The sequence below is a fragment of the Brachyhypopomus gauderio genome, chromosome 4 (genome assembly GCF_052324685.1).
Source record: "Brachyhypopomus gauderio isolate BG-103 chromosome 4, BGAUD_0.2, whole genome shotgun sequence".
NCBI lineage: Eukaryota > Metazoa > Chordata > Actinopteri > Gymnotiformes > Hypopomidae > Brachyhypopomus > Brachyhypopomus gauderio.
Window position 1 is genome coordinate 7,803,053 of NC_135214.1, and position 17,024 is coordinate 7,820,076.

At 43.7% G+C, this 17,024-nt stretch overlaps 2 long non-coding RNA genes across 2 annotated transcripts; one reads left to right on the plus strand and one right to left on the minus strand.

Moving 5' to 3' along the window:
• Window positions 1–902: 902 nt before the first annotated feature.
• LOC143512059 (uncharacterized) lies at window positions 903–6,008 on the minus strand. The gene is made up of 2 exons (XR_013130354.1): window positions 5,808–6,008; window positions 903–4,316 (listed from the first exon to the last, which is right to left on the minus strand). It is a non-coding gene; the product is annotated as an uncharacterized LOC143512059 (long non-coding RNA).
• Window positions 4,088–14,344, plus strand: LOC143512060 (uncharacterized). The gene is made up of 4 exons (XR_013130355.1): window positions 4,088–4,283; window positions 9,299–9,493; window positions 13,434–13,620; window positions 13,758–14,344. It is a non-coding gene; the product is annotated as an uncharacterized LOC143512060 (long non-coding RNA).
• Window positions 14,345–17,024: the final 2,680 nt, after the last annotated feature.

A 17,024-nucleotide genomic window follows, 5' to 3' on the forward strand; every position in this document is an offset into this window, starting at 1 on the left:
GTAGTAGTGTCTGTAGGAGAGTGTCTGTAGTAGTGTCTGTAGGAGAGTGAATGTCTGTAGTAGTGTCTGTAAGAAATTGTCTGTTCTAGAGTATCTGTAAGAAAGTGTCTGTACTAGAGTATTTGTAAGAAAGTGTCTGTAGTATAATTCAAAGCTGAACCAACAGTCTGAAGACTCAATTTTTTACTACTTCACAGCATTCTGCAGTCTGCCCTGTGTTTTTAATATTCTGTAAGGCAACTTCTTTTCTCCATGACTGATCACACTTCAGGGATTAATTACAGCTGCTAAAACAGGAAACCAGTGAGCACCTCTATTATCATCAAAACAGCCGTCACTTTCCCCCAAAAAATGTCTCACATTGTTTTCAACACCTTTGGAAACTAGTTACTAAAGAAAACACCTAAAATGTTTCTCAACTACTGTTGTTGCCCACATCTTTAATTCAGTGATAACCATTCATGGTCTACTGTTGTTGCCCACATCTGTAATTCAGTGATAACCATTCGTGATCTACTGTTGTTGCCCACATCTGTAATCCAGTGATAACCATTCGTGATCTACTGTTGTTGCCCACATCTGTAATCCAGTGATAACCATTCGTGATCTACTGTTGTTGTCCACATCTTTAATCCAGTGATAACCATTCATGATCTACTGTTGTTGTCCACATCTTTAATCCAGTGATAACCTTTCATGATCTACTGTTGTTGTCCACATCTTTAATCCAGTGATAACCATTAAAGGATTTTCAGGAGCAACTGGAATACTCATCTGAGCTCAGATGATCACTTCTGGCTGGTGCGACAATGAGATTATAAATATTTGTGAATTGAAAAACATTATTCATTACTGACCCAGTGCTTCACTACTGATTTTGATTAAACCAATAAAGGCACAGATGTTTAGAGTGACTTTAATCAGAATACAGGATGTATACTGTCTGGGATCAGTCAAGAAGTGTCGTGTTTAAACAGATACAGAACCGTTTTCTTCTTCCCAGCAATAGTCAACAGAGATGACAGACTTCCTTTCACACTAGGACTGGATAGTCGTTTGTATGTGTAAATGGTTATTAATATAAAATATTAGACATAAATGGTTAAGATATAAAATATTAGTACTATGGATTAGTACTAATATTAGGACCGTTTGTACTGTGAGGGCCACGAAAAGCCATTACCTGACAAACAGGAGTGACAGATGAACACTGTACAGATGTGAACTCCTCTAAATCTGCATAATAGAAACTCATGTTGTGTCTTCTCAGGAACAGCGTCTCTAGCTAAGTAAACATCAATATAGACCTGCAGAAATAGTTTAGCAAAGACCAAACGTTAAACTCAGCACTAATTTGAAACAAAGTACTCCTTCATTGCTGACCTGTTCATTAAATTGCACATCCAATAGTTCTGAATTCCTGCACCACCAGAGTGAACTGAAGGACTGTGATGTAGTCTCAACAAGGCCTGGACAGCCAGGACAGGAGCTACACACAGCAACAGGTAGTACGTCTGCGTGACACACTGCAGCCTTTGCTGACATGAGATTTACTGTAACAGTGCGGCATAATAAAGGACAGGTACATGTGTTCTTAGGTCACAGTTCACCAAAATAATGCATACAATTGTGCGTATGATATAGCCATATACCATATATGGACTAGAGGTAATAATTTAGGTCACAGCCCCCTCTAGTGGGCCACATAAAACTAGCACATTTAAAGAATAGGTATTTGAATAACAAATCTGTTTCCCTCTCCATTATGAAATGAATTCAGCACACCCAGTCAGAGCCAATCACTGCACAACCTGGGAATAAATTATTTAAAGTTATCTGGCCCATGTCAAATCTGCCAGTTTACTCCAATTTGAATAAAAATCATATGCCATTATAAATTAGTGACAAATCATTTAACCAAACTATACCATAAAAACAGGTAAGATAACTGCTTTTACAAGTGAATTCAGAACCTTGAGATACAGATGGAGGTTAACAGGTAAGACATCTCAGTTTGGAAAATTAAACGGTTATTTGACAGCATTCATACACTAATAAAGCACCACAATAAATTGGCACACAACTCAGCTAATTACGCTGAAGATTAAGTTCATATTGGACAATAACTGGCAGGAAGATTCTCCATGCAAACGTAAAACTGTTTAGGTTGATTTAAATGCAATCCTCAGTACTGTAAATCATCTACAGGTGCATCTCAATTAGAATATCAAAAAGTTACTTTCAGTAATTCAATATAAAATGTGATAATGCTGATGATTATGGATTAGTGCCAATGAAAACCAAAGTCATTAAAATTTGAATAATTAACACAAAACACCTGCAAAGGCTTCCTAAGTGTTTAAAATGGCCCCTTAGTCTGGTACTGGATACACAATCATGGGGAAGACTGCAGACCTGATAGATGTGCAGAAGTCAGTCACTGTTGTTGTGTAAGCCACAAAAGGTCATTGCTAAAGAATCTGGCTGTTCATTGAGTGCTGCATCCAAACATATTAATGGAAAGTTGAGTGGAAGGAAAGTGTGGTAGAAAAAGGTGCACAAACCACTGGGATAACTGCAGCCTTGACAGGATTGTCAAAAAAAGGCCACTCAAAAACTTGGGGGAGATTCAGAGTACTGCTGCAGGAGTCGGTGCTTCAAGAGCCACCAGACGTATCCAGGACGTGGGCTACAACCGTCAACATTCCTTGTGTCAAGCCACTCATGACCAAGAGACGCCAGAAGTGTCTTACCTGGGCCAAGAAGAAAAAGAACTGAACTGTTGCTCAGTGGTCCGAGGTGTTTTCAGATGAAAAATTTTCAATTGGCCAGCAAAACTCACCTGACAAGCCCCATAGAGAAACTATGGGTTATTGTCAAGAGAAAGATGAAGCACCAGACCTGGGCTTCCAGAACACCGTAACAGTGCCGGGACAAACAGGACAATCGCCTCCATGCCAGGCCACATTGATGCAGTAGTTAATGCAAAAGGATATTGAGTGCATAGTTTTCAGTAGGCCAAAATTTCTGAATTAAAAATATTCAGCTGATCTTATATTCTAATTTTGAGATGACTTGGGTTTATTTGTTGTAAGCCGCAATCCAACACATTTCACTTTGTGTATTTATAGGAAAAATAAAATTAAAACCCCGATTTTATAATTTGAAATGCACCTGTAATAATTTGTACTAGGAATACCAGAAATGCATCACTTTCCCACACCAGCAGCCTCTTCACATCTTACTGCAACCATATTCCAACTTCCATGTAAAGCTTTAAAACAATGGGAACTTCACAATCCACAGACAAAAGGTGCATGAAATACTTTATTACAGGGTGCAATTAAAATAACCAATTTAGACACCCCCCCCCCCCCCTCAAAAAAAAAAAACCCAGCTGATTGGACTTGGATGAGTCCCCACACCCCCCGACTGGGTGAGTCCCCATGCCCTTGACAGGCCGGGACAAGTGCAATACTCCACTGGTACAGAACATTGCCACCAATCCCAACCTGCAAAGAAAGGGGCCGGTCAGTCTGAGCCACCCATGCACTCCAGTCACAGCCATGATCAGTTTTGCATGGATTTGCACAGCAACAGTTGAACGCTGAATGCAAACCAGCAAAACTAAGCAGAGCTGGGAGAACAGTGCCCGCGTCGAGCAGCGTGGTGCCAGATGCCCGCGTCTAGAAGTACTTCAAGTGCTCACACTGCAGTAGAAACGGTAAACTACGTGCACTATCAGCACTTTAATACTGCTGGGACCAGGAACGCCTGCAGGGGGCGTCGTCTAGAGACATTCCTACAGGAGCACTCCCCCTCTCACACGCCCCTACAGGAGACCTAAACACACCAGAGCAAAAGGAACGGACGGGGAAAGCGGGCCTCTGTCAGTTTTGCATAGATTTGCACAACTCCATATTTCTTGTAGTGCAACTATGCAAAACTATCAGAGGACTGCATGGTAGGGGCGGGAGGGGCAGCCAATCACTGCAGCCGACATCACAGCCCCTTATGCCAGAAGGGGCACTTAGGGCAGTAGGTGCTGGTCTACTCCACTATCTGCACTAGATGCACCTTAGCATAAGTAGTAGTTTAGTTTCCACGGCAGTAGTCATTGTCACTCCTGTGTGCAGCGGGCGTCCCTGCTAGGCCTGAAGTGCCTCCACTGCAGTAGATATGGCACAGAACTACCTGCACTGAAAGCACTTTGACCCTACAGTGACCGTCCTGCCTGAAGACTGGATAGGTGTCTTCACAGAGGGGGACGCTTCCTCAGTCTGGTGAGAGCTGGCACCATGTGGGCAACAGCAATTCTGTAAGAAGGGATAAGAAGTGAGAATGTCATTACAAACTTTAACTGGTTTATAGACAAGTGTATGATAGCATGCTTTGTTTAAAGTCAGGTTCCAACTATTGCTACACACTAAAGCATAGTCTCGTGAAATTGTTGCAGCGGAGAACGTCAAATGATTGTTGTAATGGTACGGAACGAGTCCTCCAATTAACCCCAGCGCTTCTGCTTGCACAATTCAGGTGTGTTTCGTTTAACAGCGACCTCGGCGAGATTTCGGAAGATACAAAAACCTGACGAAACGTGCAGCTTGTGTGTCCCGCGTTACAGACCCGCGCATGCGCAATAACCCCCACAAGTCACGCATGCCCCCTCCCCCCACCATCTGCACCAACATGGCGCCGATGAGTCCGCAGTACTTGTTTGAACTCAGAAACAAACTAAACAGGGGCAAAGTCAAGCACTGGGGGCCGTGGGTAGATTTTGCGCCAACTGCCTCCTTCACTTGGCAAAACCGCGTCGAGATAAACGGTCCTTCGTCGCTCGTCCACCGAACACGACACACTAAAACGTGTTCGACGACGGCGCGGTTGTCACTACTAGTTGGCCAGCTCGTGTTAACCAGCAGCGCTTCTTTATCTTCACTCGCCATATCTACATGAGCTCAGGTGCCACCAGTGGTCGAACCCATGTAATACCGCACATACCGAAATGTACAGCTACAATAAAAATCATTGTGTGAACCCCATAAGTGGCGTGATGAACTAAACGCAGCCGGCCTCGCGCAGCACCACGCGCACTCCCAACAGCGGAGTTAGCGCGCTAGCCTTTCACTCGCTGCTGCCAATCATTTTAATAAAACTGCTGTAATACGTTTTATAATACCGTTTTAATAGCTTGAGCTGTAGGCCCCGGTAGCCCACAAAGACGTGTTCAAACCACTGTGTAGGACGGTTAAGGGTTTTTTTGGGTGAAGTTTGTGGTGTGCTGACGCTAGCTGGTTAGCCACCGTGCTAACAGCAGCGCGCGCGGCCTGCGCTCCCATGTGCTGTTGCTTTGTTCTGGCGACACTCCGAAACTCACTCACCACTGCACACCGAGTACAACCCAGAACTTTTTAAAAAACTAATCAACCTTAAAACTTATTGCATTTAAAGTAAAGTATAAATAATAGGTGCATGCGCCGTTTTTCAAAAGTAACTCGGGCGCTCCGTAGTTTGTCCAGCCACTGCAGCAAACAGCCGCACGCGTTTTCAAATCTCCCTCATTCTCCGAGCCATGGAGGAGCTGCCGTGCGCCTCTTACTACATTGTTTTTCCCCCACGACACCGCACCTCCAACGAGCCGTGTTTGCGAAACGAGTAACGAACCGCCGGTAGTTCACACGTTTCGCAAAGACCCCGCGTTACTTGGACAACTAACAGCGCGGAGAGGCTGACAACAGGTTTCTCACCAACAACACGCGCGTCCGCCAGAACAAATCCACCATCTTCACTCACTTGTACACACTCACCGTTTACTGCCACTCTCCCCGGGCAAATCGGCGCAACTAAACCATAAACTTGGCCAGCAAACTGCAGAGATGCGTCCTAACGCCACACACGCCCAGCAGAGCCGCCACTAAATCGTAGTAAAACTGCGAAAGTGGCGCGAAGGTGCCGTGGACCATGTGGTGAATGAAGGGCGGCTCCCGCTGAACGTAAATATCTACAAGCGCAACTCCTTCATTATCATAAATAAACCACTTCCGATCTGCAGCTCTCCGCCAGTCCAGCCAAACTTACTACAATGGAAAGTGGCCACGATTGTAAACAACTACGACATCTTTTGCAGCTGGTGGTGTCAGGATCTCCTAATTTTAACGGATATCATCTGGAGATCATGAAAGTGCCTGAGAATTTTCGCTTACTTTAAATCACAGCACGTTTTATGTATTGTAGAATTCATGTGCTATTATTCCGTTTCCAAATTGGTTAGAATTTGGCTGCATTTAAGAAGTTGATAAAGACAATAGTTGATAAGTAAATCTTTGTCTACCCTTTTTATAATTAAGAATAAAAGATAAAAAACTAAATTAATTTAAGTAATTAAATAAATTGTTCAGCTGAATCAGGTTACTTTCTTACTCTGATTATCTTTATGTTCGCTGTTAATCTGTCCTCGTTCATTCACGACAGCATGTATGACATGTAAGACAAATAACATTATAAATGTTTCGGTGTTGGTGTTGTGGCCTATTTGTTTCGCCTTTAATAAATACGCCATTCGCCATAAGCCCGTAGAAAGCATTGTGACATTATTTTCTGTTTGCAATACTGAAATAATTTTTATCATTAAGTGGGAACTCTTATTAGACCGCAAATGTTTAATCTTAATTCAGTTATTTAAAAAAAAAGTATTTCCATAGTTTTGCAGTTTTTGCTAATTCCCTCAAGCTCCTTTCCTGAATAAACAAAATGAAGATGAGTCTGTGTCCTTTACTGTTTTTGCTGTCACAGACAGGTCAGATAAGGCACATGTGCGGCTTTAGGATCTGGTGTATGATGAAGCATCTCAGGGCCTCAGAGGGCAGCCTCTCAATCTAAGAGCTGAAGAGAGTAACACGCCTTTGCTTTGCAGCTTGGCGTGAATAACACCCATATTTTAGAACCGCTTTTTTTAAGCTAATTAACTTGTATGTCATACACAAAAGCACTTTTCCTTGCAAAGTAAAAGAAGCATTAAATCACTGACCATGAAGCTATTTTACATATGTGCTCTTCTCCTATTGGGTGCAGCTCCATATGTGCTCTTCTCCTATTGGGTGCTGTGTGGAATGCCTCCCTTGATGCAATGCTGCCCCAGCCTCTTTTTAAAATGGCAGCTCTGACAGCTCCTCCTTCACTGGGGCTATGAGAGGGGAGGGCATTATAAAAGCATGGCCTGGGATTGTCTCTCTGGGTGATCTGGGGCCAGCCTGGTTCACCTTTCACCTTCAACCCTATTCATGTGTAAAACTCACATGAGACAGGGACAGAGAGAATAGACAGCCTGTCTTCAACAAACACTGCAGAGACAGCAAAGCGAAAAGAGCAGTGACCAAGAGAAAAGTGATAAAGACACGAGAGACAATGACCATCTTTACTGTACCAGGAAAACAAGGATCTACTCTAGTGTACTAGCAGGTTAGTCATAGGTATTGAAGGGTATACTCTAGTGTACTAGCAGGTCAGTCATGGGTACTGAAGGGTTTACTCAAGTGTACTAGCAGGTCAGTCATAGGTACCGAAGGGTTTACTCTAGTGTACTAGAAGGTCAGTCATAGGTACTGAAGGGTATACTCAAGTATATTAGCAGGTCAGTCATAGGTACTGAAGGGTATACTCAAGTGTACTAGCAGGTCAGTCATAGGTACTGAAGGGTTTACTCTAGTGTAGCCTACTAGCAGGTCAGTCATAGGTACTGAAGGGTATACTCTAATGTACTAGCAGGTCAGTCATAGGTACTGAAGGGTGAACTCAAGTGTCAGGTCAGTAGCAGGTCAGTCATCAGCACTGAAAGCCTATAAAACAGAATTATTGATATAACATAATCTATAGGTTTTCAGTTAAAATACATTTCTATTATTTTATATTCTTGTCTACGTTTAGCTTTAGTATTTGTTTGTAACTGTCATCAGTTAATGTGTCAGAAACAATATTATAATTAATCTAGCATATATATATATATATATATATATATATGGCCACTTCGTTAGGTACTCATTGCTAGAACTGCCTTAGTCCTTCATAGCATAGATTCAACAAGGTAAAGGAAACATTCCTCAGATTTGTCGGATGCACATCCATGATGTGAATCTCCCGTTCCACCACATCCTAAAGGTGCTCTATTGGATTGAGATCTGGTGACTGTGGAGGCCATTCAAGTACAGTGAACCCATTGTCGTGTTCAGGAAACCAATCTGAGATGATTCGCGCTTTATAATATGGCACGTTATCCTGCTGGAAGTAGCCATCAGAAGATGGGTACACTGTGGACATAAAGGGATGAACATGGTCAGCAACAATATTCAGGTAGACTGTGGCGTTGACACAATGCTCAATTGGTACTAATAGGCTCAAAGTGCCAAAGTGTACCAGGAAAATATCCCACACAACATTGCACCACCACCAGCCTGAACTGTTGATACAAGGCAGGATGGATCCATGCTTTCATCTTGTTGATGCCAAATTCTGACCCTTCCATCTGAATTTTGCAGCAGAAATCAAAACTCATCAGACCAGGCAACGTTTTTCCAATCTTCTATTGTCCAATTTTGGTGAGCCTGTGTGAATAGTAGCCTCAGATTCCTGTTCTTAGCTGACTGGAGTGGCACCCGGTGTGGTCTTCTGCTGCTGTAGCCCATCCACCTCAAGGTTCAACTTGTGCGTTGATGCGTTGATGCGTTGATGCTCTTCTGCATGCATCGGTTGTAACGACTGGTTATCTGAGTTACTGTTGCCGTTCAACCAGCTCGAACCAGTCTGGCCATTCTCCTCTGACTTCTGGCATCAACAAGGTATTTGCACCCACATACCTGCTGGTCACTGGATATTTTCTCTTTTTCTAACTATTCTCTGTAAACCCTAGAGATGGTTGTGCGTGAAAATCCCAGATCAGCAGTTTCGGAAATACTCAGACCAGCCAACAGAGGGAGCTCTAGGCACATGATTCTGTGTTTACATGTTGATTTTATTTCTTATGAACAGTTTCTTTCAAAACACCGGTGCTTCTTTTACTTTTTTTACATTGTGAAGTGAACAACGCAGCTGGCAGAACCCCCAGCTCATCCTGCATTTTGACGGGAAGAAATTCACGGTGACATTCTTCTACCAAGAACAACATTAAGGCTGCTGGGAAATATGCAAAACAGCTTTAATGTCATAGCTCCTCTTATCAAGCTCTACCACCCTGGTGACCTGCACACATGAACATCTTCTTGGTCCAGTACCCAGTCCCTAACAGAGCTCTCTCCCTGTGTTCTAGTGTGTCGGCGTCTGCTGGGCTTGCTGTGTGCTGGAGGGATTGCCTTGGGCATCGTCTCTACGGGAGCAGCAGCGGTCCTGTTGGATGGCCCACAGGGGGCTGTGAGCTCTATTGCACTCATCTAATGCATATTTCCTACTTCCTGCTATGTACACCATTTACGCTGGATGACGCTGAGCAGGTGTTTTCTGACAGGTGAGTTTGTGTCACTGATGCTGTGTTACCAGTCTGATCTTCAGCGGTGCCACTGATTGATTGACACCTTGTTGATGGAGAATAAATAACAGACTGAAGTGTTGAGTGCTACTCTCGCATTTGTTCTTAGTTTCCCATTTCTGGGTAGATGTGACACTTTTTTTAACTTCCATTAGATCTAATGGAGAGTGAAATGCTACAACTCCTCAGTGTTATTTGTGCGTACATATACGTATATCTATGGGTACATACAAACACTACCACAATATGTGACCTTGCACAAACCCAAACCCAAAGACTGATGGGACTAATGAACTCTGAACCACTGTACACATGATGGCAGCCATGTAACTGCAATACATGCACAACTGCATTCTATGAGATGCTACTACACTACAGTCAAAGATTGTACATTTCTGAAGAATTTTAAGTGTTTGTTTTATTTGCTGGCGTAAAAATGCTTTTATAAAAATAGTGTTATTTATTTTAGTATATACTACATCAACTATCTTTCAGTTTTTAGTACTTTTAAAGTTTTTTTTTTATTAGTACCAATTGTTACTAATTTCTTAGTAACGAAAAACAAAAATAACAATAGTGTGTACAGCATACTTAAGGTTTCAATATGTGTTAATTTATTAACTCATATTTCTCAGAAGAACGATTTTGCTAGACAGTCACAGGTATGTTTATGTTGTCAATGGTTGACATAAGCAACCAGTTATGTCTAGCTGTATAAGAATGCAACATTTCTCGTTTTGTGTCTTGTGTTAACAAGTACGGTGAATTAATTCACCACAAGGGGGCGCAAGTGACCACAAACTGCATCATCATAACTCCTGCGTGAAATAACTCTAACCCTAGTACCCTAACACCCTAACACCATAACCATAACTCTAACCCCAACACCCTAATCCTAATCATAACACCCTAACCCTAACACCTGACCCTAACTCATAACCCTAACTCTAACACATAACTCCTAACCCCTAACCCTAACCATAACAGTTAAATCTCTGCTGGGTCCTGACATGTGTTACATACACTATACTACATTAATTTACAACATCTCTGGCACCCATGTGTTCAAAGAAATAAAGGCCTGAGTGTGAAATCACATCGCATAGACATGCCTCCCTGCCAACCATCAAGACAAGCCAATTTTTTTGCAATTGGAATTTCTATCCATAGTAAAGTGTTGCAGGCCCAGGGCACCTAGCTCTCCGCACACTGTAACATGTGAGTTGGACCCAGATAGCTGGATCTCCCTGAGACAGCAGTGGTTACCGTAGCAACTGTTGTTGGACACAGATACCCCAAGTTGTACTGTGGATTTGAGGGGGGTGGATTGGGGGGGGGGGGGGGGGGGGTTGATTTGGGGGATTTGAGGGGGAGGGGGTTAAGGGGAATGGATTTGAGGGGGAGGCGGTCATTTCAGTGTGTCGATATAAATTTCTAATCCCAGCTGAGGAAAGACAAATCCTGCACTAACCCCACATTAACCCCACACTAACCCCGCACTAATCCTGAACTTACCCAGCACTAACCCCGCACTTACATTTACGGCATTTGGCAGACGGCCCTCAGTCATGGCCTCAGGTCTGGGACTCGAACCCAGGACCTTCCGGTCACAAGACCAGTTCCCTAACCACCAGTCCATGACTTACCCAGCACTAACCCCACACTAACCCAGCACTAATCCTGAACTCACCCAGCACTAACCCCGCACTAATCCTGCACTAACCCCACACTAACCCAGCACTAACCCAGCACTAACCCCACACTAATCCCGCACTAACCCCGCACTAACCCAGCACTAACCCCGCACTAACCCCACACTAACCCAGCACTAACCCCGCACTAACCCCGGACTAACCCAGCACTAACCCAACACTAACCACGCAAGTCTTCTCAGTTCAGTGATGCAGGAAAAATGCCAGCACAGCATCAGTCCTCTCTCCTTATTAAGATCTTTAACATCCATTTAAGAGGATTAAGACATGGTTGAACAAGGATTAAGAAGCCTATTACTTTACTAAATGATATCCTTTCATTGTAGGTGTCCTTTAGTCAACCACTCAAAGTTGCATTTAGGTGTAGCACAACACTGCACGACTCCAACAGTAGCGACACAGAAGACTGAGACAGAGATAGCCCAACTAAGAGAAGACAAGATGGCTGTATGTGCCATCTCTCACACACACCCTTACACCAACCCAACACGCACACCCCACCAACTCACATATGTGTGTGTGTTTGTGTGAGTTGGAGGGGTGTGCTTGTTGGGTTGGGGTAGGGGTGTGTTCGAGAGAGAGACATACAGGCAGAAAACAGAGCCTGAGGCGTTTACTGCAGAACTACTCAGCAGTGTACAGAGATCTGCAGAGCTTTCCTTTAGCCTACAGCATACAGCAAACAAATACAGCATCTTATACAGCTTACCTCATACAGCATACCCGCTGTGTTCAGAACAAGCTCAGGGCCGTCTGTAGGGGTCTGTAGGGGATTTGTAGGGGGTCTATGGTAGTTCTGTAGGTGTCTGTAGGGGTATGTAGGGGATTTGTATGGGGTCTACAGTAGCTCTGTAGGTGTCTGTAGGGGGTGTGTAGTAGAGAACAGTGCAGCATACTGCATTTCACCTTTAGTAATATGCAAATGAACACATTTATGAGGGGATGATCAGCAGACTCATTACACCATTCTGCAGGTCAGAGGGAGAAAGAGAGAGAGAGCGAGAGGAGAGAGAGAGCGGGAGGAGAGAGAGAGAGAGAAAGTTTGCTGTAGTAACACTTATTTTGCCCTCATTTTTTTCTTTAATGGTTTCTTTTATCCTTTTAGCCTTTTCTCATATCTTCTGCCTCATCTACACCAGTGACAGGAGGAACGTATGAACCCAGATGGAGAGGGTTAAACTCATTATTTAGTTCTCATTACTCAATGGCAAGAAGTTTAGACTCTAATGAATTCAAGTGCAAAATAAACTATTCTTTATTGACATAGAACGAGATTGATGTTAGACCTCTGTGCTATTCAGATATAAATAAGAAAAGATTCAAGTCACAAAGCACTTTAAACATACATTAGCATTACAGCATAACTATAGCATTACAGCACGACTATAGCATTACCACGTAGCTATAATTCTATATACATCCATATCTAAACGCTAGTATCTTGCATGGTCTTCACATCTTTAAGACTCAGCATTTAAAAAAACTGTTACGTTTGCATTACATTTACTTTTACAGCATTTAGCAGACCCATTTCAGCAGTCACCCAGTGACATACTGATGTGCTTTTCATTTTCTTTGTTTATCCTAATGCCATTATAAACAGTGTTTAATGATACCATCATACTAAAGTACTATCACAGGCGGAGTATGGGCATTTTATTCTGACTGAAGTGCAGGATTAGTGTATGACTGACACTTTTTGAAGAGGTGGACCTTCTGCCAGTGTTTGAAGACAGCAATAGACTCATCTGTTAAGACAGGGGTGGGAACTCTCCACCACCAGGGTTCCTACAGGGTTCCACCTGGGTTCCTCCAACGTTCCTGTACAGATCAGAATCTCAGAGATCAACCTGCTTGCTCACGGAAGGGTGGCAGGAGAAGCTCAGTGTTTTGTCTGGAACTCAATCTCAATCTCAAAACATTCAATCTCTACAAGAAGGCAGAAACCCATCCTTTGGCCTTTGAATGCAAGCATAATGGTTTTAAATGTGATAGAGACAACCACAAGTAGACTATGTGTACTACAAGTAGTTCAATTAAAGATTTTGTAATTAAGTGGGTCCCTGAATTATTGATCAGTATCATCTTACAACTGAAGACACTTTCATATAGTCCACATACCGTTATTATTTACCAACATACTGAATGATGCATGCAGTAGTTTCATGATATTATTATTAGATGCTCTGGCTCCTCATTTGGTCCAGTTCAGCAGGAATGACAGAGACACCACGGCAGCAGATGAGTCAGACAGCCTGTCTGTGTGGGAGATGGTCTCCACAGCTCTGATCCTGCATGCTTCCCTCTGCTCAGCGTCTGATGATGCCTGCTCTGGCTTCAGGGCGAGCTCGCCTGCCCACTCTACCATGGAAACAACCCAGCTGTGACTGAATTGTAAGAAAACGTTTCAGCATGATCAATGGCCTACATTGTAATGGCATTCATGTAGTGTCAGTCATTTTTGTGGGATTGAGTCTAATATCTGTGTTCTGTTTTAGAAATATGGATTTGTTTCTAAATCATGCTAATAGGCTGTCAGCTGCAGCGTGAGGCCTTGTACACAGGAGACATTTCCAGCATGTAGAGGCTTTTGCGTAAACATGGTGCTCGGAGCCGATCGGAGTCATCAGCTCCATCCTGAACGCCTCCGACTCTTTGAAGTTCTGCAGCCGGAATATTAAACACTCCTGTTTCCTTCTCAGCACTCCTAATATTTACTGGTTTCAACTACAAATGTATGTTACATCCCTGCTGTAGCTGGCAAAAAACAACTTCAAATCAGAGCTCAGTGAAAGGGTGATGTGTTCCTCTAGCAGGTGTCACCTAGCCACCTTGAATGTAAACATTGAATGTAAACATTCAAACAGCCTCAAACAACATTCAAACAGCCTCCACAGGAACCTCATTGTTCACAGTATAACTTTTGCACTACAACTGGTAAACATCCACTGGTAAACATCCACTGGTAAACATCCATTGGTAAACATCCATTGGTAAACTTCCACTGGTAGAACACTCTGTGGAATTACATGAGTTGACATTAATGATTATGGTTTACTGGATTTAGAAAAGGACTTTGGTCCCATACAACACACTTTAAGCACTCTCTCTCTCTCTCTCTCTCTTTCTCTCTTTTTGTCCTTTTGCTTGTTTACATTTCACGTGCCAGCAGTACACAGCATCAACATACAAACCCTTAATATGATGCAGTATTATGTTCACTCCTTTCCTCTCCATATAAGGCCTTGTTTTCCAAAGCACAGCAGGAGTCCATTAAGTCCATTAAGTCAATAAGGTCCAGACCATCCTAATAAAGCCACTCTCTGCTAATTGTATATTTATTAACCAGGACACCGAGTCCTTCAGAACTCTCAACCAGTGTGGTAATTAGTGTGTGTGAGGTGAGTGTGCAGTGTCTGCTGTGTGTGTCCTACTGTGCGGGGAAGGACACGTCCTTACTGCAGAATCCAAACACAGCTGCCTGCCACTGATAACTGACAAAGACTCCCAGGGCTGTGGAGGGTTAATGTGGACCACTGGTGAATAGACATTATATATGCCAGGGAAAGAGGGAGAGGAGCGGATTATAAGTCAGCATTGTGATATTATCAGGAAACTGCGGGACTCAAAGCAAAGGTCCACCTCAAGCTTGGTTTGCATTAATGGACTAGATTAATGTGGTGTGCACAGGTCTTCGTGTAGACATCTATGTCCTTGCTATTCTTAGGGAATGTTTGTGTTTTCATTTTGGGGGTGAAAAATATTTTAATATTTCTGTGTGTTATTTGTCAATAACGACATGTATGTTGCTATTGTTTGGTTAGATGTTCGGGTATTTGACATAGGAATATTTTCCACCTAAAAACTATTGTAAACCTCCTCTAATCTGCTGGATTGAGACGTTTCGTCCATGGCCCTGGGCAGGATGTGGAGCAGCACATGTTTACTTGAGAACTTCCAGCTTCTAAACACCTGTTCAGCAGATCCCAAAGGTGCATGGTGCATGGTCAACTCAGGGGTCGGCTCTTCAACCGTATTTCTGACAGGAAGAGAAACATGTGTCAACCCTTGTAAGCTCGTAGCTGAGATGAGATTTTCTGTCCTGTTTCAAATCAGCATGACAAGTCTAGGTGAGTTAGAACAGCCCTCACCCACTGCATTCAGGTGAGTCAGAACAGCCTCTACCCGCTGCTCTCAGATGAGTCAAAACAGCCTCCACCTGCAGCTCTCAGGTGAGTCAGAACAGCCTCCACCCACTGCTCTGAGGTGAGTCAGAACTGCCTCCACCCACTGCTCTCAGGTGAGTCAGAACAGCCTCCACTCACTGCATTCAGGTCAGTCAGAACAGCCTCCACCCACTGCTCTCAGGTGAGTCAGAACTGCCTCCACCCACTGCTCAGGTGAGTCAGAACTGCCTCCACCCACTGCTCTCAGGTGAGTCAGAACAGCCTCCACTCACTGCATTCAGGTCAGTCAGAACAGCCTCCACCCACTGCTCTCAGATGAGTCAAAACAGCCTCCACCTGGTGCTCTCAGGTGAGTCAGAACAGCCTCCACCCGCTGCTCTCAGGTGAGTCAGAACAGCCTCCACCCACTCCTCTCAGGTATGCTGATGATAACACAGGCCCTCCAGCCAGATGCAAAGTGAAATCCAAAATACTGGTTAGCCCTAACCCTGCTAGCCGTAACCCTGCTATTCCTAACCTTGCTAACCCTGCTAATCCTAACCTTGTTAACCCAAACCCTGCTAACACTAACCCAAACCCTGCTAACACTAACCCTGCTAACACTTACCCTAACCCTGCTAACCCAAACCCTGCTAATACTAACCCTGCTAACACTAACCCTAACCCTGCTAACACTAACCCTAACCCTGTTAACCCAAACCCTGCTAACACTAACCCTGCTAACCCTAAAACAAACCCTGCTAACACTAACCCTGCTTCAAGCCTTTTTTAAAAGAATCTGTTCCTCCATCCTACATGTATGTAGCTGCCATGCAGGTGACGTTTCATGTCACATGCCAGTGCAGTAGCAGGGAGTGGTCATGGCAGGTTGGGAGTGATCATCACAACCTGAGAGTGATCATCACATACATGGAGTGTTCATAGAAGGTTGAGAGTGATCGTCGAAAGTTGGGAGTGATTAGTTCCTGTGCATCAGGGTGAGCTCACAGCATCCCTCAACACTGAGTCAATCAGTTATGCAAACCAGGACTGCAAGGCAAAGATCCTCTGAGAACACAATGTCCCCCAGAACACACCACTCTACAGCACAACACCACAGAGTGCATGATCTTTCTCTTAACCATCTTTGGCCTCACTGGAGGGGGGTCTTAAACCCAAATACTGTCCCGTTGTCTTTAGTGAGGATGGGTGCTGATTTGAGTGGTGTGAGTGTTGGCTTGTTTCTTCTCTAGTGAGCTAGTGTTCATGTGTGACGTGTCTAACAGCTCCTCCGACTTGCATAATGCCAATCTGGCTGTATTTCTCTCTCTTTCTATCTTTCTCCTTTAACCCTCTCCATCTGGGTTCACACATTTCTGTTGTCATTTGTGTAGAGGAGGCAGAAGATATGAGAAAAGGCTAAAAGGATAAAAGCAACTATTAAAGAAATAAACTGAGGGCAAAATAAATGTCACTACAGCAAATTCTCCCTCTCTCTGTCTCTCTCTCTCTCTCTCGTTCTTTTCCCTCTCCCTATCTCCAGAGCAACGCTGAGATGTTCCACTGACAAGGTTCTCCAGTAGTGCCAAGAGCAGATGATGATGATGGTAATGTCACCTCTCTCAGAGGTTT